At 41.4% G+C, this 24,290-nt stretch overlaps 1 pseudogene; it reads right to left on the bottom strand.

Moving 5' to 3' along the window:
- Positions 1 to 10,445: 10,445 nt before the first annotated feature.
- On the bottom strand, positions 10,446 to 11,792 carry LOC117708151 (sentrin-specific protease 2 pseudogene; annotated as a pseudogene).
- Between the last annotated feature and the right edge of the window lie 12,498 nt (positions 11,793 to 24,290).

The raw sequence follows: 24,290 nt of genomic DNA on the forward strand, positions 1-24,290 counted from the left end.
AAGAGTGATGTCAGTGAAGACCAGCTTCAGAGAAGCCCAACGAAGACCAGCAAAGAGTTGCAAGGTGAACCAATGCCAGAGCACCATCCACTGACTGTTGGGTTACACTTATACTCATTTCAAACATTATGTGTCTTCTCAAACTCCACTCTAGGAAAACATCACATGTCATTTCACCAGACAGCTTCCAGAAAAACACGTCTGTTCTCAGCAAAACATCTTCTCATAAGACAATTTCCAGCAAAACACAAAGGAGTCTCTAACAAAACCAGAAATGTCCACTTCAATGCCTAGCCTTCAAAATATATTTTTAAAGAAAACTAAACTGGGTGTGCTGGCATAGGCTTGTAATCCTAGCACTGAGAAGACTGGGTCAGGAAGATTCTAAGTTCAAGGTTAGCATGAGCTATAGAAAGATGCCTCCCTGGAAACTTTTTATTTTATAGTATGTGAATGACACCTCAATACATTATTTTTACTGTTTTTGTCTGCCATTAATACAGATGTTAACTGGAGTGATATTGACTGCTGTTAGTTGAGATCTCACTTTTACTGGAGGTTTTACAGGATTGTTTCTAATTCTTCTTGGAGCATTGCAAGACAAGCACGGGTACAAGAAACAAATTACTATAGGCCGATGAGTTGTAAAATCCCTTAAAGTTTGACATACTGGTGTTAAACTCCTCAAGTCTAAATTAATAGAGTGAGCTTTTGAATTGTCAGTAACTCCCATTAGGGAATACCCTAGTTATGTGAGGTTAGTAAGACTCACAGATTTGTTGGGCCAAGTTTTTTACTTTGAAAATGACCAGCTACAAGCAGCCTATATCATGATTATGCTCTGCTTTGAAATATGTGCTTGATATTCCACTAGAATTGACGTTTTGTTTTATCTTTTCATTTTCGTGATTGGAAGATTTTTTTGTTGTTACTGGTGGGTTGTTTTGGAGGATGGCAGAGTGCTTGCACCCCATGTCTGAGGTCCTGGATTCAGTCCCAGCACTGAAGAAAAACAGATGTACTTGAAAACTTGTTTTGGAACCTCACTATTGTTTATCTATGTGTGTTTAAATATATGTTACATAAAATAATTGATGTGGAAGAATGACTTCAAAGAAACAGTTAGGCAGTTCTATTTCTTTAACTTGTGAAGAAACCTAATAGCCTACTTTACTTTTGCCTCATTGTAACTTCTTCTTAAACATATGTGTCCTAGTTTCCTTTCTGCTGCTGTGATAAACAGCTATGACCACAATCAGCCCAGGGAAGAAAGGGTGTGATTGGTTTATATGTCTAGATCACGTCCATCATTGAATGAAGTCAGGGCCGGAAGGAACCTGAAGGGAAGAACCGTAGAGGGATGATGTCCCAGCTATGCTCATCTCACTTCCTTGTCCAGCCCAGGACCACCTGTGCAGGGAATGGTGCCACCCACAGTGGCTGAGCTGTCCTGTATCAATTAAGATAATGAAGACAAGCTCTCACATGCATGTCCACAGATCAACTGATAAAGCTAATTACTCAAACAGTTGAGACTTGTTTTTTTTTTTTTTTTTTTTTTTGAGGTCTTCTAGGCAGTGTCACAGTTATTAATAAATAGAACAATATTCCTCCTTTTCTTTGTGTCAAATTTGGGTGTTTCAGGCCTGACTGGTCCATTAAGAACATTGTTACCTTGGACATGGTAGAGCATACCTTTAATCTTAGCACACAGGAGACAGAGGCAAGAAAAAATCTTTGAGTATGAGACCGGCCTGGTCTACAAAGCAGGTTCCAGTAGAGCCTGGAGTAAATAGAGAGACTGTGTCTCAAAGAAAAAATGAAAGAAAGAGAAATGAAGAAATCAAAAGAGAAAGAAAGGAGTAAAGGAAGGAAGGAAGGAAGGAAGGAAGGAAGGAAGGAAGAAAGAAAGGAAGGAATAATGGTGGTTTGAAAGAAAATGACCCCCATAGGCACATAGGGAGTGGCACTATTAGGACGTGTGGCCTTGTTTGGGGACATGTGTCACTGGGGACAGGCTCTGTGGTTTAAGATGCTTAAGCCAGGATTAATGTGGCACTCTTTTCCTTGGGCCTGCTGATCCAGATGTAGAACTCTTGGCTTCTTCACCACCATGTCTGTCTGTGTGCCACCATGTTTCCTGCCATGATGATAATGGACTAAACTTCAGAACTGTAAGCCAGCCCTAATTAAGTGTTTTCCTTTATAGCAGTTGCCATGGTCATAATGTCTGTTCACAATAAAAGAAACACCAAGACAGAAGAATGGAAAGAAGGAAGGAAGGAAGGAAGGAAGGAAGGGAAGAAGGAAGGAAAGAAGGAAGGAAGGAAGGAAGGAAGGAAAAAAGGAAGGAAGAAAGGAAGGAAAGAAGGAAGGAAGGAAAGAAGGAAGGGAGAAGGGGAGGGAGGGTGGGAGGGAGGGAGGGAGGGAGGAAATTACATGACTAAAGAATTCTTTCCTTCAATAGCATTTTGAACATGAAGGTAGTAGTCATTTGTATAAAAATTTTCATAACAGTTTAGTATCTAACATTAAGATTTAATTTTAAGCCACTTTGCAATGTCTTGTATTTTGAAGTATTTTAGGAATACATTTCAATTTGAAATAAAACAGATCATCACCTAAATAAAAATCAGGATATTTTATGCTAGGACTGATAGCATGTGCCTTTAGTCCCTGCATTCAAGAGGAGAATCAAACACACTGATCTCTGTGAATTCTAAGCAACATAGCAAGTTTCAGGCCAGCCCAGGCTGAAGAATAAGACCCTTTCTCAGAAAAACAAAACAAACACATTTCATGATACAACACTTGCCTTTCTTTATAGGAGGTGTGGTTATTGATTTTTATTTTCTGTCTTACTGAATGAAAAAGACATTGGCTCTCAACCACTAAATTAGTTTTACAGCAAGTTTTATTTTTAAAAAGCCAGTATTATGGTATAGTTCAGCTTTAGTGTTTTGAGAAATATTACAAATGATCAGCAGTTTTCTGCACTGCACCCTGCTGCTCTCTGCCCTGTGGTCTTGCCACCTCTTGACTAACCCCAGTCAGCAGTCTTCCCTTCTCTGGGTCTCCTGCCTCAGAGTCACCTGTAGCATCTCAGGTGTCCAGCCCCTGTGTTCGGCAGTCCCAGATCCCAGCAACCCAGTAAATCAAAACTCTAGAAGCTCATAATTAATCAGTAAAGTTTATATATCAATAAATTCTCAATTCACAAGATGCCCTCAGAATAAATTCAGAGCCAATTGATAATGATACAAGCTGCCCACCTAGACTCAACAAGTTACCTCAATTATTCTATCCCTAGATGATATTATAGCCCCTGTGACTGTTTAAAGCCACGCAGAATCTGAATTGTCCTGTTTGTCCTCCATTTCCCTTCCCTTCACCCAAGTAACTCCCTGTCTCTGCAGCTCATAGCCTCGCCTCCCTTTTCCCTGTCCAATCACAGACTCCTTGTGTGTTAATATTTAAATTAATTGGACAGGGAAAACTGCTACATATCATCCTTTCTGTTTAGATAAAAAAATAAAAAAAAAATAAAAGCCACTTTTCTTTCAAATATAAATTAAACACAACTATTGCCATTCTCCCAAATCTGTTCTCTCAATGTAAATAACCTGGGTTGGCTGTGAGACTACAAGTGGTCTTTCAACCCTGTTAGAAATCTGAGAATGATCAACATGAACTGAAAATGTATAGGAAGTCCAACACAGCTTCCAGAACTGATCAAGTTGTAGAGACAGCTGGCTGCCTATCCAGCCCCAGTAAGTCAGGAAGTCTGTCTGCAGCCTTCTGGCCCTGGATCATCAGACAGATAGTTGAGAAACAGGAATTATTAAGGACTAGCCTATTCTGTCTTGTCAGAACTAAGCTGTCCTAACCTGAACATTGTGTCTTCTTAAGGACCATACAGGTCTGCAGGAGAGACAGGCAATTTCTGCCCAGTGGCTACCCAGCCGCAATGCACCACCTCACCAGGAGACACAGATGCTCAGCAGCTCCTTTGAATCCATGAATGGGAAGCTATTAGGAGGAGATTTGTCTCAAAGAGAAGTGAATAAATAACATTAAATGTCACATCCTGTGGATTTCTGACATTTTTTTGAAAACCAACTGCCTATGTAAAGTAATCTGGACTGTTGTCCATTAATTACCCTCAGCTATTCCTGATTAAAATATCTGAAACACTCTAACAAGAAACTTAAAGCCATGAATTTGCTATTTTTCCCTTAACTCACAGGCTTAAATGTCTCAGATGAGTTTATAATAACAGTTATAGAAGAACAGGGTCTAAGCCTTGTACTTTTAAATTTGTGGTATCAGTAGAAGAAATTAGACCAGTGATACCTTGATTCTGCATCAAAAGAAATTCTCTACCAAAGGAGGAATTATGACTTCAACTTAGTAACTATTATAAAGGTTTCTACCAAATAAGATTATGGCTACACAATCAATTCTAGCTATTTCTTCCCTGCTCCAATTATGACCACTTCTAAATTTCCCAGAAAGGCAACCTTAGAATAATCACCTCCAGCCCCAAAGCCCAGGGACTGGGATGACCACTCTTCATAACTTCTTCAAGCAGAATATGGGTGTTGAGATATTTTGAAGGGGGGTGAGGGAAGGTAGGGAAAATAAGGAGTTGGGTGGCCTTAAGAACAATTGATTTAGTTTCTGATGTCTGTGTCCTGACTGGATCTGGCTGAAACTCCAAGATATCAGTAATTCCAGCAGGTCAGTCCAGCATGTCTGACAATGAGAGTCACCAAAGCTGTAGATTCTGTAATACACAAATCTCAAAAATAATTTTTAGTATCATCAAGATAATCTTTTGTTTGGTTCTCTGGAATCTAGTTCTCTGGGGTCTCCCTCGATGACATCTGATCAATATTACTCTGGAAGTTGCATAGACACTGATCACCTTCCATAAATAATGCAAGGACAAAACCTTCCTCCCAAGTCAGCATATCTCTGAGCCGGTAGCCAGAAGAACATTTGTATTGACCTCTTTCCCCGAGGAATAATATAACCACAAAACACTAAATTACACTCATCTTGAAAATTAAAAGAATACAAAAATGAAGTAAACTAAAATACTGTATGTGCCTATTCTTAGGCCTTTTCTATTTTGCCAAGCAGGATAATAGCCCAAAATTCCCATGGATGCCACGTTACACAGAATCTGAATGTCCTGTAAGGCGTATTAGAGCAGTTTATTTTTACACCATCTTTAAAGCACTTGATTCACACTTCTATTTATACCTGTTTATAAGCCGGCAGTTAGTCAAACCAGGATTTGAACCCAAATTTCTCGTGGAGCCCACATTAGACAGATTTGAGCATCCTGCTAGACCCATCAGAAGAATATATCTTTATACCATCTTTACAGCAACTAGTTTAAATTTTCATTAATACCAGTCTATGAGAAGCAGGTAGTTTTTCCTTGTTAAGCTCTCTGCCTAAAGCAGCCATCTTGTTACACCATCTATCTGTCTGGCTCTCTGCCTGGAGCCATGGACATTTATAATTAATACCTGGGCATAGCCGGTAATTATCACTGCTCGCTCTACTTGGACTCACTGACTCATTTTCCTTATCCTAGTCCCAAACCACGGGCAAAATTCCCCATGTGCATTGGGCAAAATCTGTATGTAAATCTTTCTTAAAAGCCAATAACCCCAGTTTTATAAATTCACAGTACAATCAGTCTCTGCCTCAAGAAGTAGACAGCTTTCATTCTCCTGTCTCTGACTCAGAGCAGCCTGCAGTCCCACAGCAGGGTCCCTCAGAGCCTTCTGTGTTTCAAGTTTCCTGCACTTGAGTCCATGTGACTCCTCTCAGAGCTAACCAGCTACTCACTTAAAAAGATAAAACTCTAACTCTCAGGCCAATGATCTTATATTTCTAGTGGATTCTTGCCCAACACCTTGATTCATCACCTGTTGCAGGAAATATTACAAATGAACAGCAAGTTCCAACACTATACACACCTACTCTCTGCCTGGCAGTCACGCTGTCTCTTGGTTAGCAGTCTGCAGTCTTCCCTTTTTCAGTTCTCCTGCCTCAGAGCTGCCTGTCCTGTCTCAGCTGTCCCTCCACTGTGTTCGGCAGCCCAAATCCCAGTAATCCAGTAAATCAAAACTCTAGAAGCTTATAATTAATCAGTCAGATTTCTATATAGGTAAGTTCTCAATTCACAAGATGCCCACAGAATCAATTCAGGGCCAACTGATAATGATACAAGCTGCCCACCTAGACTCAACAAGTTACCCCAGTTATTCTATCCCTAGATGATATTATGGCTACTTGTGGCTGTTTAAAGCCACACAGAATCTGAATTGTCCTGTTTGTCCTCCATTTTCCTTTCCTTCACCTGTGTTACACCTTGTCTCTCCAAATCTTACATCCACCTGACATTTCCCTGTCCAATCACAGGCTACTTGTTGCAATAATATTTAAATTCTGGACAGGGAAAATTCTGCTACACTTTAATTTGTAATTTTTAATTACCTATTTGACATGGAAAAAACTTCCTTCAATATGTATGTTACTGCTCCAAACTCCTATTTTTCTTCCTTTTGCAGGTCCTGAGGACTGAACATGTAGACTTAAACATCATAAGTGGGTAAGCTCTCCCATCTACCACCAAGCTTCAGGTTTTCACCCATAGCTCCAGTTCATGTGATGCTCTTTAGGAAAGTGTACACATTACGCCTTTGGAAATGGACACCACTGATAGTGGATGGTAACAAGGTTCAGAAGACCCTTGGGGGGGATTTCTAGGATCTTCTGTCCTCAAGCAATCGATTAGAGACTTCCACCTGCATAAAAAGCAAGAATGGCTGATTAGGAAAAATCATACTCCCAAGGAAGGAGGAGGGCTGGAGGAAAGAAATATGGAAAACGACTGTGCCATAAAGAACCCAGTCTCTTCCTTCTCATGGCACCCATCATGGTTTATCTTAATGGGGCTCTTGGTGAAACTTGGATCCTCACACTTACTGGCAGGTACTTTGCCAACTGAGCCATTCCCCCAACTCTGTGTAGACTTTTCTATACATCATCTCTTTGCTATAGACAAAAGAGAATTGAGACATTTTCTCTCCCTACATCTGAGCAAAACTATGAAGATACTGTTTCCTTTTCCAGGGTCAGTCTCAGTCTGTGGCAGCAGTGAGCAATGGACCACCCTGAGTTCCCTTTACAGTAATGAAGAGCAGCTTCAATGACAAGTGTCCCCATGTGCATCAATACATTTTTCCATTGCTATCACTCTACAGCTCAGCTGGACACTGCTCAACTAAACTCCACCTATAGTCTCCCTCTATAACCCAAGATAAAGGAGTGGGTGCTCTCTGGAACATTCTAACTCCATTGCAGAGGCCCAGAACAGAATAACAATCACTGATATGCACAATGCATCCAAGGCTTAAGTTGGTGAGTCAAGCTCTTCACACCTGCTGCTTTCAGCTTTCACCTCACAACCCAGGTTTTATTACTACCCCATAAAAGAAACAGGAGACACCAGAACTTGTGAAATGTTTAAATAACTTTAAACTTTATTGAGTAAAAATTGCATAAACACAACCATAATTAATGAATAGAAAAGTTAAATACAAACTATCACATGTAAAATCGGTTATTTTATAACTGTCGGTATCAACCCTAAATACCAAATCCCCAACTTCCACAGTGGGAATGTTAATCTAATGAGAAAAAAAATCTTAATTTCATCTTAATAGATACCAAAACTTTTTAAGAATAAATTTTAAATAGAATTGAAAAGAAAAATTCAATACAACCCTAGATGGGGTTTGTATTCAGTGAGACCTGAGATAAAAATGGACATTTGCCATTGTAGTTACTTCAAATCAACTTCCAAAACTAAGGCAGGTCTGGGAAAGAATGAGTCTTTAATGACCATGGCGCTTTTCTTAATAGTCCTGGAGTCCAGTTAGTAGTTTGGCTGCAGATCTACATCATGTACAAGTCCAGTAGAGTATGGTGGATCAGAACAGCACCGATCTGTACAACTCATTTTCATTTCATATACTATTTTCAAGAATAAAAAACAAACAACAACAACAAAAAAACAAACAAAAAGACACCACTACTACCCCCAGCTTTAACTGAAGAGCATCCGACTCCATCATTGTAGATGCCAGTGAACAGCTTCTGCCTCTTCCTGCTCATGTCCCTCCTCATTGTCAGCAGGGAATGGCACTGGGATCAACATTCCTTTGGGAAACAGACAGTTCGAACAAGGGCAAGAGGATTGGAAAATGATAATGGTCAAGGTTTGCAGTGAGTCAAGAAAAATAATCACTGTGGTGGGGTCAGGAAGACAAAAACAAAACAAAAACAGAAAAAAACATACAAAACAACAACAAAACACAAGAACAGAACCAAAAACATAAATAAAAAAATAAAAAAGAGCAAAACCAAAAACACAAACATAAAAACAAAAAACAACCCAAACAAAACCAGAAACACAAACAGAACAACTTAGAATAAAACCAAAACCAAACCCAAAACTACAACAAACAAAAGACAAAACCCAAAAACAAATAAACAAAAATACAAACAAAAATCAAACAACAAACAGAAACAACTAAAAAGAAACCAAAACAAAACTCCAAACCCAAACAAAAAACAACACACAAACAAAAACAGAACCAAAAAAAAAAAAAAAAAAAAAAAAAAACCAACAAAAACCAAAACCCAAACAAAATCAACAAACAAAAATACAAACAGTGAGCCCAGGGTGGAGCATGGCTTTATTGCCTGCCCTCTGGTGGCGGACCGTGTCCACATTTCCGAGTCTTATGGGGGGAAAAAAAGTTTAAAAAAAAAAAAAAAAAAAAAAAAGCAAGCCTGCAGTGGCACACGGCTTTGGCAAACAAAAAACCAAAACAAAAAAAAACCAAACAAAAAGCAATAACTGAAAACAAAATAAAGAAAAAACAACAACAAAACACAAACTAGAAAACAAAAATTAAAAAATAAAACCCAAACAAAAACAAAAAAACAAACACATTAAAAAACACAACACAACAATATAAGACAAAATAAAACAAAAACAAAACGTTTCCGGGTTCGAATCCCTTGTGACTCTGGACGAGTCTCATGGAAAAAAAGAAAAGTTAAAAAAAAAAAGCGAGCCTACTGTGGCACACAGTTTTGGCAAACAATAAAACAAACAAAAACAAACAAAAAGCAATAACTAAAAACAAAATAAAGAAAAAAACAACAACAAAAACAAAACACAAACTAGAAAACAAAAATAAAAAAATCAATCCCAAACAAAAAACAAAAACAAAAAAAAACACAAATAAAAAACACAACACAACGAATAAGACAAAATAAAATAAAACTAAAACGTTTCCGAGTTCGAATCCCGTGTGACTCCTGAGGAGTCTCATGGAAAATAAACAGTTAAAAAAAAAAGCAAGCCTGCAGTGGCACACGGCTTTGGCGCCCACCCTCTGCTGGCAGACCGAGTTCGAATCCCGTGTGACTCCTGACGAGTCTCATAGAAAAAAAAATTAAAAAAAAAAAAAAAACAAAAAAAACCACGAGCTTGCAGTGGCACGTGGCTTTGGCGCCTGACCTCTCCTGGCGGACAGTGTCTGCATTCCCGAGTTTGAATCCCGTGTGACTCCTGTAGAGTCTCATGGGAAAAAAATACAAACAAAAACCAAACACAAACAGCAATAACAGAAACAAAAAACAAGACAAGGAAAAACAAAACCCAAACAACAAACAAACAAAAATACAAACAAAAAAAACCAAACAAAAAGCAATAACTAAAAATAAAGAAAGAACAAAAACAAAACACAAACTAGAAAACAAAAATCAAAAAATAAAACCCAAACAAAAAAAACAAACACAAAAATAAAAAACACAACACAACAAAATAAGACAAAATAAAACAAAAATAAAATGTTTCCAAGTTTGAATCCCTGTGACTCCTGAAGAGTCTCATGGAAAAAAAAAGTTTAAAAAAAAAAAAAGGGAGCCTGCAGTGGCACACGGCTTTGGCAAACAAACAAACAAAAACCAAAAAACAAACAAACAAAAAGCAATAACTAAAAACAAAATAAAGACAAAACAACAACAAAAACAAAACACAAACTAGAAAACAAAAATTAAAAAATAAAACCCAAACAAAACACAAAAAAACAAACACAAATAAAAAACACAACACAACAAAATAAGACAAAATAAAACAAAAAACAGCAATTTAAAAAATCCAGCATTAAAACAGTATTGCACAGTATTGCTCATGGTCTCCTGTGGGTTGGACAGCAGCAGTGTCTAAGCCTGCAGTCGTTGCGTGCATCCTAGAGGTGGCATTAGGGCAGCAGTCGGATATCCCAAGTTAGGACAGTAGAAAAGTACAGGGACCACTGGTGACCACAGCAGTCAGGTGGGTGTTGTTACAGTAAGTGACTGTGCAGGATTTCCCATACCATCCTCTTCCTGAAGATGGGCATGTGCTGCTGAGAGAAGGTGACAGGTTGGTCTCTAGCGATGTAATCTGCATATTTACAGGCGAACATGCCACAGTCACTCCCATTCAGTTGCTGAGGAATCTCCTCTGTGGACATGCTGTATAGTTTCCACTCCAGAGGGTCCAGCTCGATGTTCCTTCGAGTCTTGCTCTCGTTTTGTAAATACTGGAAGATGGTCTCACAGATAGTTTTCCCTGTCTGTCCCAAGGAATCAAGGTATACGATATTTCGTTTTCTCAAATCGATCACCACCAGGCTCCAATGTACCCTCTGGTGAATAGGCACCAGGATCATTTCTTTGTCAAAGAGATTAATTGTTCGAGTCCATCTTTTGACAGAAGAGTAACCGCTCTGCGTTAGCTTGGGGTAAAAGAAAGTGCTAAACACATGAAGAGCGGGGTAGCCTTGGTTTTCGTTTCTCTCAACCAGAAGGTTCATATAAAAATTGATAATCTCATCATTGAGCCACTGACCGTTCTTGAGGGTCTGGATATCTCTTCGGGTGATTTGCAATTTGAATCCCCTACTTAGGATTTCCTCTTGGGGTCCTGGACCCAGGGCACTCCTAATTTCCTTTTCCATGTCCTCTGTAACATGAAAATTTTGATCCACTTCTCTGCCCTTTTCTAGGTTTGTGAGAGGCTTTTCCTCTGCCGCAAGTACTGCCATCTTGTTGGGGAGTAACCTGTCACCTCTGCCACTATCCAGGATGGTTAGAGCTGGTGTTCCCGGTAAGTCAGGCTCCAAGCTGTTCCCCCTTCTTCCTCCATGGTTTACACCATCTTTCTTTTGTGTAATGGATGTCTCCTCTGAACACCTCCTCACTCTCTCTGGATCTCTCTTCTGTGACAACCTTCCGTGCTTTTCTTTTGGGGGGCTTTGTTCCTTTTTCTCGATGGTGGAGTAGGGGCGCTTGCGACCCTTGCGAGCATCAGCAGGCTTCCCCTCAGGTACAGCCTGCTCTGGAGGCCCTTTGGTACCCTCTATGGGTTTTAGTTGTCTTGGACTCTCTTCCTGGGCTTTCTGTACCTGACCCTTGCCTGGCTGGTGTTTCTCAAGCTTGAGGTCTTGTTGCTTCTGAGGGGTCTTCTTCCAAGCCTTTCCGGGTTCTTTAAATAGCATTTCTGTTCCATCCTTGCATTTGGTTTTTGTACTTTGTCCCAAACCTTCAGACTCTGTCTCTGTCCCACTGTTATCCGGATACTTTCGTTTTTGAGCTTTTCTTGAAGCTTCGGGCTTCATGTCCACCCCAGGCTGTTTCGGTTGCCACATGGAGAACTGCTTGGTAGTCAGATGTTGGCAGTTCACCAGGGTCCACTCTGGGAAACTCTGAGTTCTGAGATACTTCCCCAGAAGTTTCCTTCTAGGGCGCTGCGCTGTAACCAGCCACCCGAAATTTCTAAATCGCACTAATCGTACTAGTAAAGCACTATTAAGACACCAGGCCTAAACCTAGCCTTTAACTCCTCGGAGGAAACCTCACGAATGATGGCTAACTCAGGGGTTGCCCCTAGTCACAGCCTTCAAGGTTCCATAGCTGGTTATGATGTCACCTGAAAGAATGCAAATCAACGTTTCTGGGTGGTGAAAGCCCTCCCCAACCCAAACTTGGTCCAGGATTTCAGAGTGCTTCCTTGCCCGAGTGGGAAGTTTGAATGAATTGTTACATTATCTCAGTTCCCTGGCAGAGCACAGGGTTACCTAAATCATCTCAACATAGATCAGCTGGTCCTGACTAGTACATTTGTCTTTTAGGAAACTGTCCCATCAGGGTCAATTATAAAAACAGAATGCAATTATTTAAAACAGAATACAAGTGCCCTTCCAAATATCTTCTCACAATATGCTTGCTAATTACAAAGAATAAATAGAATTTTACAGTTATAAAACCTATTAGGTACTGTTGTGTGACAAACCTTTTTTCTTCCTTGGATAAGGAACCCAGGACAGACCAAATGCACATACCACCAACGTCCTGTTTGTTGAACCAATAAGTTTTATTGGGGCTATTTATAGGAATATGGGTGAGGGGTTGCTTGCAGGAGCAGAAATGACTCACAGACAGCTGCCCACCAAAGCCCACCCAGCATGGGTGACAGCTCGAAAACCTGGGACCCTGGAGAAACTGCACAGCCTGTAGATGGCTTAGCAGGCTGGAGAATGTCCTTTCCAGGTACTTCAGTTGGTCTAAACTTCTTCCAGACAGCTTGTAGGAGGTTGGGTCTTTGGAGAGTCTTCTTTGCTGCTCACCTTCCTTTCATCTGAGAGGGACTCTCAGCTTTTATAGCTAGCTGTCTGGCAGCCAAGGAGCCTAGTGAATCTGATCAGTTTCAGGGACCATTTTGAGCCATTTCGAGTTGCATTCCCTCCTGAGAGCTTTCCTTCAGAGTGAATGAAGGGTGGAATGGTTCAGTGTTTCAATATTGGAGGAAATTTGTGAAACTGGTACCAGTTCACCAAGGGTCAGTACATTGCCCTAAGAGAATAAATAAAATCTCACCATTGTCAGTAGGACCCATCTTTCTGTACATCACTACTTCAGTTACAATCCTAGCAGTAACACAAGCCCTGGACTCCTCCCTAGAAACCAATAGGAAGAATTCAACTATAGCTGCAGTTACAGAGGTGTGTGTTTTCAGTGTGTCCTGAGATCTGAACTCCAGCCATGATTAAACAGCAAGCACTTTAACCACTGATCCATCTCTGGCCCTTGAGCACCTCTTTGACCTACTTTCAAAAGTATAGAGATGCTTTTTCAAAACTGTGAGAAAAGAGCTGAGACACATATTGTTTTTTTTTACACTGAAAATATTAACGAATTGTGCAAATATATTTATACCAATGTTTTACTGTAAGGAAAAAATATAATTTATTTCGGTGAAAGGTTTGAATTTCTTGTGATTGTAATTTCCCCAGGGGTCATTTTGTTTGCACCAAGCTTCTTTCTCTTCTTTCTAATTACACCTTGGAGAGACTTGTTCCCATACTAGGAAAAAAATATTTCAAATTGCCACATTGCTCTTACATTGCCAATTAACACAACAGGGCAGCCTTTGTGATGGTGAACATTATGTTTAGAGGATAAAGTTATTGTGTTAGGCTTGTAAAAACAAATTTGCCAATAGGAATGAACTCAGAGTCTCACACAGGCTTTACCAATGAGCTATTTTCCTAATGAATCCATGTTTCTTGAATGTATGGCAGAACTTTCTAGAAAAATACCCTGTTTCTGCTGCTTTCTTTTGGGTGAGACATTGTAACTTCTTATTTACTCTCTAGTAACTATATAAATGCTCCATTTCCCCTCTATTTGCATTTGGTAGGCTATATTTTCTAAGAGTTTGTCTATTTTCTCTAAATTTTCAAATAATTGGCATATTTGGCAATAACACTATTTCCCTAAAATTATTTCAAAACTTGATTCGTATTGAGTTAATTTAGTGTGAGATGTTGAATGTAGAAGATTTTGTTAGATTTGTCAAGTCAGCTTTAGACAGATGTGGTGGTTTGAATACATTTGGCCTCATAGACTCATGTGTTTGAATGCTTGTCCCATGGGGAATGGCACTATTAGGTTTGGCCTTGTTGGAGTAGGTATGGCACCATAGGGGTGGGCTTTGAGGTCTCCTAAGTTCCATCCAGTATAAAATTTCAGTCTCCTCCTGGCTGCCTTTTTTCAAGGTGCAGAGCTCTCTGCTCCTTCAGCATCCTGTCTACCTGTGTACTACCATGCTTCCTGTCCTGATGATAATGGACTCAATCTCTGAACTTGTAAGCCAGCCCCAATTAAAGGTTGTCTTTTAATAGGAGTTGCCTTGGTCATGGTGTCTCTTCACAGCAATAAAACCCCAAGATAGCAGCAGGTTAAATAGTAAATGCTTACATGTTAAATTTTATATTTTTCTTTTTTTTCTTAAATTTTTGTTTGTTCTGATTTTTGAGTAGGATTTGACATTGTAGTCAAGGCTAACATAGAACTCATCAGTGTCCCAGTGCAGGAATTACAGCCCTGATCCCTCATGCCCAGCTGGTTAATTACTTTAACTAGTCTAAGCTAATTTAATTAAGCTTGTAAGTGATATTAAACACTGAGAGGCCCCGTGAGGTAACTGAGCATTAATCAAAGAGCAAGCAAAAAAGACAATGTAAAAATACCAGCAGAGACACCAAGTAGCACAGTGTGCAAGCAGAATCCAACGGAACAGTCCTTTACTTGTTCAAAAGAAGTAAATAGACAAAGGTCTTCATGTATTCTTTCCCATGCAAAGAACTTCTCTTCAGACATTAAAAACACAGCTGGTAATTTATAAAGCGACACAGCTGAGTCAGACCTGTTGGCTTTTGTTTAATTCTCAAGAGAATGAGACCTGCATGGGCAATGGAGTAAGAGTTTGTTTCAAAAAGGAAAGGGGATTAGAGAGATGGCTTAGCAGGTAAGAGCTCTGGTTGTACTTCCACATGACTGGGATTTGAGTCCCAGCACCCATATACCAGTTCACTCCAATTCCAGGGGATTTGATGCCTGTTTTGGCTGCTGTGGGCACTGCATGCATGCATGTGGTGCACAGATGTACATGAAGACAGAATACCCATACATACGATATTATTTTTTGAAATTAGGACAGTTTAAAAGACTATGTGCAGCAAACCATGGTGCTACATGCCTAGCACACTGGAGACTGAAGCAGGAGAATTAATCATGAATTAGTTCAGTTAAGCTACATGGCAAGATTCTGCTGTAGAAAAACAATCAAAAAGGATTTATATGTCAAAGTAACTGTTTGGAATTTCATTTTCTTACATTCCTTTTTTATTGTTATCTTTTAAAAGATTTTCTTACTACTTTCTCTCTGTCTTTCTCTGCCTCTCTCTTTCTCTCTCCTGTCTCTGTCTGTCTCTGTGTCTCTCTGTCAGTGTGTGTGTTTCTCTCTCTCTCTGTGTGTGTGTGTGTTCCTGCATGCATGCCTGTGCACCACATGTATACAATGCCCATGGGTAGAAGAAGATGACTTGATCCTCTGAAACTGGAGTTACAGGTGACTCTGAGTTGCAGAGTAGGTTCTGGGAACTGAACTAGGTTCTCTGCCAGGGCAGCCAGTGCTGTTAGCCACTGAGCCATCTTGCCAGCCTCTGTTATCTCTTTCTAAAAGGGAAAAGTAGTTTCACATCAATGAGTATGCTGTTTGACTACAGACCTTTCCCAGGGACAGAAGGCTCTTGTATTCCATCCCAAATGCCTGTTCCACTGACAAGAAGAAATCGCCAAAGATTATCATTGTAGCCTGGGAGTGGAGCTGCCTCTGGACTTGGTGAAAAAGACCAGCCCAGTGACTTCTCCAACTTCAATGTGGTTAGGAGTCACTTGCCAGTGTAAAGTCCCAAAACTGGGCAGCAAGACCTTATAGCTCCAAAGAGTTCCAGGGCCACACAGGTGCAAGCCCCACCTAGAAGTGGTCACTCTTCCCCAATGACTACCTGGGTCCTTGCAGGCTTTTTCTCATCAGGTAACAAAGCCAAGAATTGCTCAGTTCAATCCCATCACTGCCCATGGGGCACAACAGCTGGGCCTTCATCTAAGCTCTTGGGACTGCTGTCCTTCCTGGATCACTGCATTTGCTCATTGTGTGTCCTTGTCTTCTAATAGAGAACAGACTGCAAAACTAGTTAGGGAATGGTTTCTGACGGCAACCATTTGTGAGTGGAGTTAATAGGCTAGACTCTGTGACTTCCACACAGATACTCTTTGAGGGCAGGGGGCTTTAGTTTTCTTCTCAGCCGCATCCTTAGCAGGTAGAGAGAGTAGAGCCTTCCTGAAGAATCAGAGAGGGCTATGGGATGTGCCGTGTGTGTGTGTGTGTGTGTGTGTGTGTGTGTGTGTTTCCCAGGGGTCAACTAGGGCCAGGGGCTGAACTAGGGTACCACAGGCCACTGCAAGGCCACTTCCAATCCCAGCTTTGCCATAGGATTTGACAGAGCCCATACCAGGGAGAATGATCCTCATGAAGGGCCAAGTAGATACATAAAATCAGAGCAGGCGACACAGCAGCGGGGTGACCAACAAAACCCAGAGGTTCCCCAAAGCCACAGGGGAATGTGATGTATTGCCAAACCAGAGAATTCAGAAGCAAATATGAAAGCCAGCGAGCACAGCCAGGAATCCCAGACCAGAGAAATGAAGAGAAAGAGCAAGTGGGCAGACACAGCTGGGGGGGGGGGGGCTCAGGGCCCCTTTGAGCAGGCATTTGAGGCTTGCTTTAATGTGCCTCCAGAGCCAAGCTGGGGTGGGCAAGTCAAGGTTACAGGGAGCATGGGTGGCTGGACAGAATGGGACTTCTGGGGCTTCTTGCTCCCCGGAACAGAACCTGGAAAAACAGTACACAGAGGTAGAAGACATATTGTCATTTGCATGGGGAGAGAGAACCTGGGTAAGCATCCTGAAACCCAGGACTTGGTCTTTGTGCACTGTCACCAAAGAGAGGGCTTTTACCTGCCCCAGTGTTGCTGGCAGGACTCAGAACTGGATTTCAAACAAGTCTGGAAAGAAGTCTGCTAAGTCTTACTGAAGGCAAGAGTGGTGACACATATTGATATTCTGAATCTTTGACAGTGGATTAAAGGTCATCTTCAGCTAAATTGTGAGTTTGAAGCCAACCGGAGCTATGTGAAATCCTGTCTCAAAAGAATGGAGTTAAAGGGAAAAGGCAGAATGAAAATGTTGTGGCAAAGTTCTAACTCCCAGCTTGGCCTGAAATAAATAAATAAATAAATAAATAAATAAATAAATAAAGTTCACAGGACACTCAGCAGACTCGAGCTAACCATCTGAGGCCTCCTGCTTCCTTCTAGAATGGGCTCCTGAGCCTGCCAACTGATGAACACATTTCTCTTCCATGGAGCTGGTCATCTGCTCTTGCCTTCTCTGATAGCTGCGCTGCCTCCTGGCCACCATATCATCCTTACAACAGCAGAATTTCTTTACCCACAAGGTGATTGTTGTACCATAAATAAATAAATAAATAAATAAATAAATAAAAAAAATAATTTTTAAAACCACTTCCTTCCTTTTGCTTTAATTTGGTTTTGTTTTCCTGGATGCAAGCCAGAGACACATATACTAGGCAAGTTCTCCACAGTTGAAATTCTCTCCCTCATATGCTTTATGGCCTTCCCGGTCTCTCACCCAGCTTCAGACAAAGCCTGACCACCCACTATCAGCCCACCTGCTTGCTTGCTTTCTTTCTTTCTTTCTTTCTTTCTTTCTTTCTTTCTTTCTTTCTTTCTTTCTTTCTTCAATAATTTATTCTTTTTGTTTGTTTTAAATTTTATTATTTATTTTTTAATTGGATTTTTTACATTTCAGATGTGATCTTCTTTCCCCATTTCCCTCCCACCCAGGAATCCCTATCCTATCCCCACTCCTCCTGCCTCCATGAGGATGTGCTCCCACGCACTCACCCACTGCCACCTTCCCCCACAAATTCTGCCAAACTGGGGCATCCAGCCTTCACTAGACCAAGGACTTCCTCTCTCACCTATGCCAGACAATGCCCTCCTCCCCTACATATACAGCTGGAGCCATGGGTCTCTCTCTCTCTCTCTCTCTCTCTCTCTCTCTCTCTCTCTCTCTCTCTGTGCTCCCAGGCTGGTGGTTTAGACCCTGTGAGCTCTGGTCGGTTGGTATTGTTGCTCCTTTCAACTCCTACAGTCTTCTCTCCCATTCCTCCATTGGGAACCTCATGATCAGTTCAATGGTTAGCTGTGAGCATCCACCTCTGTATATGTCAGACTCTGGCAGACCTCTAAGGAGACAGCTATATCAGGCTCCTGTCAGCATGCACTTCCTGGCATCCACATCAGTGTCTACCTTTGGTGACTGAAAATGAAGGCTCATCATACCAAAAAAAGAAAAAGGAGAGAGCACACACTAGCAGCTTGACAGCACATCTGAAAGCCCTAGAACAAAAAGAAACAAATATACCCAAGAGGAGTAGATGGTGGGAAATAATTAAACTCAGGGCTGAAATCAACCAAGTAGAAACAAAAAGAACTATACAAAATCACAACAAAACCAGGAGCTGGTTCTTTGAGAAAATCAATAAGATAGATAAACCCTTAGCCAGACTAACCAGAGGGCACATAGATAGTATCCAAATTAGTAAAATTTGAACTAAAAAGGAAGAAATAACAACAGAAACTGAGAAAAATTTAAAAAATCACCAGATCCTACTAGAAAAGCCTATACTCAACAAAACTGGAAAATCTGGATGAAATGGATAATTTTCTAGACAGATACCAGGTATCAAAGTTAAATCAGGAGCAGATAAACCATCTAAACAGTCCCATAGGCCCTAAAGAAATAGCAGCAATCATTAAAAGTCTTCCCACCAAATAAAGCCCAGGACCAGATGGTTTTAGTGCAGAATTCCACCTGCTTTCATAAGAGCCAGCTGAGGCACCAAGGGAGGTGGAAGGTCTGCAGTACATTTTCCAGGTATATCTGTTTTCTGGCTGTGGGAAGCGGCTCCACTCTCACCATTACAAAGTGGCACTTGGCATAGGCATTGCTTGAGAGAAAAGACAACTCCATATATGGAGTTGTATGTGCTGAGAGGTGTGGTTACCCGATCACCCCACCTCGAGTGATTGAGAGTGGCCAATTAGTGACTTTGTGGCAGCTGCTGATAGGATCAAGGCAATGCATATAAGGGGCTGCAGGAGCTTGGAAAGGAGAAGAGAAGAGAAAGAGAGAGAGGAAGCATGCTGTACAGGGATAGCTGAATAAACCGCTTGAAGAAGAACATAGCGGGTAGGACGTGGGTAGCGACATCTGTCCACTGTGATTCAATACCAAAGAGAAGCAAGGTATGGTTTGAGGGAATGCCATATGTTCTGGGAGAGATGGTAACAGGACCTGCTCACACCAGGGGCAGACGAGCTGGTGCCACAGCATGGTCACCTCTAGAACACAGAGAACTTGGATGGGATTGTCCTGGCTTGTAACCTTCAAGCCTTGACTTTAGGATACTACTGCCAGCGAGGCTCTGTGACCTTGCAGAACAGTGCCACCATCTGGGGACCAAGTATTCAAACACATGGGCCTGTAGGGGACATTACACACTGAGGCCATGGTGCTACCTGAGTTTAGTCACTGATCTCCCAGCTTCTCCATCTGTGAAAAGAAAGTCTGCAGGAGCACAGTGCAGCTGTGGACATCAAACTAGAGAATGTTCTAGAAGGACTTTGTAAACTGTAAAGTGCAGGAGGAGCAGAGCGTGGGGGCAAATGCCTGTAATAAAAGTCTTTAGAAGGCTGAGACAGAATGGTAAGTTTTGTCTCAAAAGGTGTAGGAGGGTATCATCATAGTAGCAGTAGTCCTTCATCATCATCATCGTCGTTGTCATCAGTATCATCTCCTTTTGCCTTAACTGTGTGGCCTCCAACTTTGTTACTAGATCGAATACTGTTATGGATTAGAATTAAGTTTGACTGTTAATCCTGAAAACAGTATGGTGTCATTCCACAATGAAATGACTTAAACATGAAAAAATGTATTTTACATGAAATTCATTTAAGCAGCGTAACACTATAGTCTTTCTGATATGGCCTGAGTAGTTGCCAGTCTAAGGTCATCTCAGAGTCCAATGAGGCTACACTCCCACATAGTTACACTACATCCAGCCATTACATGATCTCCCTACAATTACAGAATAAAGTGTGCCCCTCCCTTTTAGGTCACTCCTGGAAATCTGCTTACCTCCACTGGCTACACATAGCCACATTGGACTGCAGTGGAAGCTGGGAAATGTGGTTTTATTCTGAGTAACCATACATCTATCACAACAGAGGGGTCTAGTCCTGTTATTTAAAAAGAAGACAGGGGTCTCTATTGTAAGTGGTCACTTCTCCATCCTCATTCTCATCTCCTGTGAAGAGCAGCAGCTGACCTCACCTGACCTTAAAACCTTCCCTTTACCTCTGAGAGCAAATCACACTTCTGCTTCTCCTCCTCTTCCTTCCCTAAATGCACCACATCTCAGCACAGGGCTGACCACAGCTTCTCTTCTCAGCCCCAACTCTCCTCTTGGTCATGTCCCCAACTCCCAACCCAAATAAGAATCTGCTGTCCCTCCTGAGTCTGGCCTAGGAAGGAAGCTGTCCACTGAAGGGCAGGCCAGTCACCCAGGCAAGGCCTCCTGCCTCCCTGCTCAGGACCAGGAGCAAAGGGAGAGACTGCAGCAGGTATAGGTGGGGCTTCTGCATCCGGCCTCTCTGAACCCCACACTAGTTCAGTTTAGCACAGTAGAGCCGTTGCTCTGAGTAAGGTGCCCAGTGCTATTGTGGAATGAGTGTGTGCTCCTGACTCTTCAGCATGCTGCAGTGGGACTTCTGGAAGCCAAAAGAAAGACAAGAGCTATGAAGTTGGGAGGGGAAGTGCTGGGCAGAATTGGGGGTGGCTATGATCAAGATATATACATGTATAAAATTGTCAAAAATAAAGTATTTGTAGAGAGATTACTGGTAGTAAATGACTAGAAATTGGATTTTTTGGTCTTTGGATGAGAGAACTGGAGCCCCATATTAGGCACAGGACTTAAAGAAGTACACACTCTTTTCATGTCATCCAACTCCTATTTATGTGTCCGCCAGCCTCAGGCACTAGTGCTTTCTCATGGAGGAAGCACCCCCTACAAGGATGGAATGAAGCAGAGGGCAGACAGAGTGTCCTGGTGTCCAGGGAGTATAGCTGCTGGCTGTGACCTACTGAAGTTGCACATGAGCTTAGCAGTCATGCTGTAGTGGCTTCTGTTCATAAGCTGGTCCTGGGCAGCTTGCTGAGTGGTAACCCATTTTATTCCTGTGCCAAGTGCTACATTTGAGTTCCTGAGGTGCTAAGTAAGTATTCACACCCTGCCTGCAGACCTGCCTGAACACATTGCTCTTTCCTCAGAACCATCTTCAAATACAATGATTTCTGAGTCCATTTCATCATTAGGTAAGCAGAGCCCTTCTTCTAAAAGCACAGCACTCAGAATCTGAACAAGCAGCCCCCCGGTCGGGGACCACACTAGCCCCACGATGGGCGCCAAAAAATGTCGTGGCCCAAGCAAAATGTTGAGGCCAGGGCTGCCCTGAGTTTGGCGGCCACTGTATCCTGGCCCAAGCTGCTGCTCTGGTCCAAGGGTCAGGGTTCAGCAAGAGAGAGATTGAGGACTTGAAGAATGGAGACCGGACAGAGTATGATTCAATCCTGTTTATTCTTCAGTCTCTCTTCCTGGTCTAAGTCCCAAGTCTTGAGTTCCTAGTTCCTAGTTCTTAGTGCCTCCAAGTTCCAAGTTACTTCTTCCAAGTTCTCTTCCAAGTGCCTGCTTCTCTGTCTTCTCTCTGCTGTGTCTAATGTCTACTCCTACTCCTAATGTCTGAATCTCTGTTACTCCAAATTGTTCTCCCTAGAGCCAAGTGTCTTCTACCTAATGTCAAGTAATCTGTTATTTACTCTGTCTGTCTCTGCCTTTTATATGTCTCACTTCTAAGCCATGACTTCAGGTCACGCCTTTAATCATGCCCTTAGGTCTTGTCTCTAAATCTGATCTCTAAGTCACACCTTTAAGTCACACACCTTTAATCTCACACACCTTTAATCTTACACACCTTTAACCTCACATGCCCAAGGTATCTAAACCAAGATTATCAGAGTGTGCTCAGCTGTTGTAGGCTATTGTAATCCAAGTCTCATGTCAGGGTATATGGCTCAAGATGGCTGCAAAGCTAATAGCCACTTTCTGCTAAAAGTCAGCCCCCAACAAATTCCCACAACCAACAGGTCACCTCCTCTTTCTTCCTTAGTCTAAATGAAGCTCCAAGGACTCTTGTCCATGCTCGTTGGCATGTTCTCCTCTTCCTCTCCTTCTCCTCCTCCTCTCCTTATTCCTCCTCTCTGTACTCCTCCCACCTTAGCTCCTCCTACATATTACCCTTCCTGTTAAAATAAAACTTTTCTCTCAAAATACAGTTAGAGCATAACTATACCAATTTATATCAGTAAGGTGCAAGATAGACCTAATACCCAGTCCATCATTTTGTTGACTAAGCAGAACCTCTATCATCTTTTCTAAATAAGACTTAGTTCTGAACATGGCTTTTTTTTTCTTGGCTTTAGAATGAAAACCATCCTCCCAAATCTTTTCTCTGAAAGTAAATAGCAAGGATTGGCTATGATACTATAAGTTTTCAACCCCATCAGAAATTCAGAATGACTGAGTTAACTGAGATTATGTGAAGCACAAAGCATAGCTTCTAAACATAGCTAATTTATAGAGATCACTGAACACCTGGACAGTCCCTATACTACAGAATGTTGGAGCATCTGATCTTCAGCCTTCTGGCCCAGGATCATCTGACAGACCTAGTGATGCAGAATTATTAAGGGCTGATTACTCTGTCTTGGCAGATATAATTAGTCGACTATTCTGCAAGTATGTCCTTTTCTGGACAGTATTTTGTCTGTAGATGGAAAGAGGCAATTCTTGCCTAGTGGCTGTCTCACCACAATTGGAATAACTCCAAAGATGCTCAATTTCTTCTTAGAACCAAGACAGGAAGCTGCCAGGAGCAGACAGGTCTCTAATAAAAATGAACATTAATAAAGAAATGTTTGTAACGTCAATTCTGTGGATTTCTGATGTTTTGAAAATCAACTATCCATGTAAGGCTATCTGAGCTGTTGTCTGTTAACTCCTCTCAGCTATTTCTAAAGAAAATATAGAAAGCTCCCTAACAATAAACTCAAAGCCATGAATTTGCTATAGGCCCTTAACTCACAGTCTAACCATCTCAAATAAGTTAAAAAGTTAAAGAAGGACTGAGTCTAAGCCTTGTATTCCTAAATGTGTTATACAGGTACAATGCCTATGAGAGTAACAATATTAATCTCACTTTTATATTAATAAGAAGCTCGTACCAATAAAAACCTTAAATTTGAAATCAAAGTAAATTTTGTATCATTTAAGAAATTATAGCTTCATCTTAATAATAATTATACATATTTCTACCAGTAAGTTATGGCTATGCAATAAATCCTAGCTAATCCTCCCTGTTCCACCAAAACCACTACTTTTTCCTAGAAAGAGAGCCCAATATTAACCACCTCAGTCCCTAAGCCCAGGGAATAGGGTCACTGACTCTTCATTAACTTCTTCAAGCTGATTATGGATGTTGAGATATTAGAAGAGGGGTTGGGGGAAAAATAAATTGACAAGCCTCTTACACTGTGTCTTCACTGCATCCGGCTGGAATTCCAGGACATCTGAGGTTCGAGCAGGTGTACTCAGCTTGCCTGATGAGTAGATACACCAAGGCTATGTATTCTGCAATATACAATTCTCAAAACAAATTTTAGTATCAAGATAATTGTTTATTTGAATTCTGGAATCTAGTCTTCTGGCTGCCTGCCTCTATCATGTCTAATCCATATAATTCTGGGCATTTCTATGAATGTGTGCTCCCACCATCCTCCCATTTTTGCCTCCCTGTTCTCAAATTTCTCAACATTAGGGAATCCAATCTTTCAGGCACCAAGGCCCTCCACTTCCACTGATGCTTAACCCCTTACCCCCCTCCAATTGCTATGAGGGTGTGCTCCCACCATCCTCTCATTCCCGCCTCCCTGCTCTTGAAATTCCCTAACACTAGGGAATCCAAACTTTAAGGTACCAAGGCTGTCCACTTCCACTGATGCCTGGCAAGGCCATCCTCAACTACCTATACAGGTGG

Source organism: Arvicanthis niloticus, chromosome 5 (assembly GCF_011762505.2).
Source record: "Arvicanthis niloticus isolate mArvNil1 chromosome 5, mArvNil1.pat.X, whole genome shotgun sequence".
NCBI lineage: Eukaryota > Metazoa > Chordata > Mammalia > Rodentia > Muridae > Arvicanthis > Arvicanthis niloticus.